This window comes from Galeopterus variegatus, unplaced genomic scaffold (genome assembly GCF_000696425.1).
Source record: "Galeopterus variegatus unplaced genomic scaffold, G_variegatus-3.0.2 Scaffold516, whole genome shotgun sequence".
Classification (NCBI taxonomy): domain Eukaryota; kingdom Metazoa; phylum Chordata; class Mammalia; order Dermoptera; family Cynocephalidae; genus Galeopterus; species Galeopterus variegatus.
Genome location: NW_007726627.1, coordinates 528921 through 530063, shown reverse-complemented (window position 1 = coordinate 530063; position 1143 = coordinate 528921).

Below are 1143 nucleotides of genomic sequence, written 5' to 3'. Positions count from 1 at the left end.
CCAGCATCAATAAGAAACTAATTGAGGGTATTAATGTAGTAAGGCTTCCCAGCCACACTTATACGCTTTGTAATGTTTTTGAAGTTATAGAAATAAGTGTCTCTTTCATAACGCTAAGGCAGTTTAGCATTCTTTCCAGAGCCTTTTTAATTTGGGAAAAATGGGGACTCTTTACCTACTTTACTTACTCTGTTGACAGCATGGGGCAGCTATCCTCTGCACCAGGGCTGAGACTGGGCACAAAGTTTAAAGGGGTACTAAAAACCTCAGTAACCAAGACGAATAATATTTTAACATGATATTTTAAAATCCAAAATTAATGCAAAAAAATTAGTGATGAACAAAATGTCACAATTTTAAATAAAGGCAGGGTCTGTCCCTGCACTTTCAGACTCAGCCTCGTCTGCCTCGCCTGAATCCCTGCCCAGAGGCACATCTCACGCCATTTCTCAGTCCATGGACTAGTTTATTTCCAGGATGTAACATCCATGGCATGCCCCCCAAGCATCAAAAGTCTTTGGCTACTTTGAATAATTGTAAATGGGTGATTTATCTAAAGTCACCTCAACGAGCCGGAATTTACAGCTTCAGTTTTATATATGTTATTTGTCTTTCCTAGAGGAAGGGAATGGACACCCTTCAGGGTTGGTCAGAGAAGCTGTTGAGTGGATTTATGCTTGGCATTTAAAATTTTAAGCCTGAACCAAGCTAGGGAGATTCAAAGGACTCCTTGCTTACTGCTCTTTAGGGCTCAGATATTTCAAAGACATAAACCAAACCACAGAGTTCAGCAGTTTTCTAATATTCTGGACACCGTGTTAAGTTCAAATCGTCATTCACAATGAGTCATAATATCACTGGAAACAAAGGAATGTCAGAGAAGGAGGTTCATCCTGTTTATTACTGAGCATCAGATGTCATTCATTCATTCACTCATATCATCACTCATTCACTCACAAACATCTCTTAGCCACCTATTATGTGCCAGACTTGGGGGATGCAGCAGTAGACACAACAGTCTCAGCTCTCCTGGAGCTCCCATTTTATGGAGGGAGACAGACAATAAGCATAAGCAAACAACAACATTTAAGAAGTGTGAGGATTATGCAGAAGACCATAGAAGGTGCTGTGATAGCCTGACGC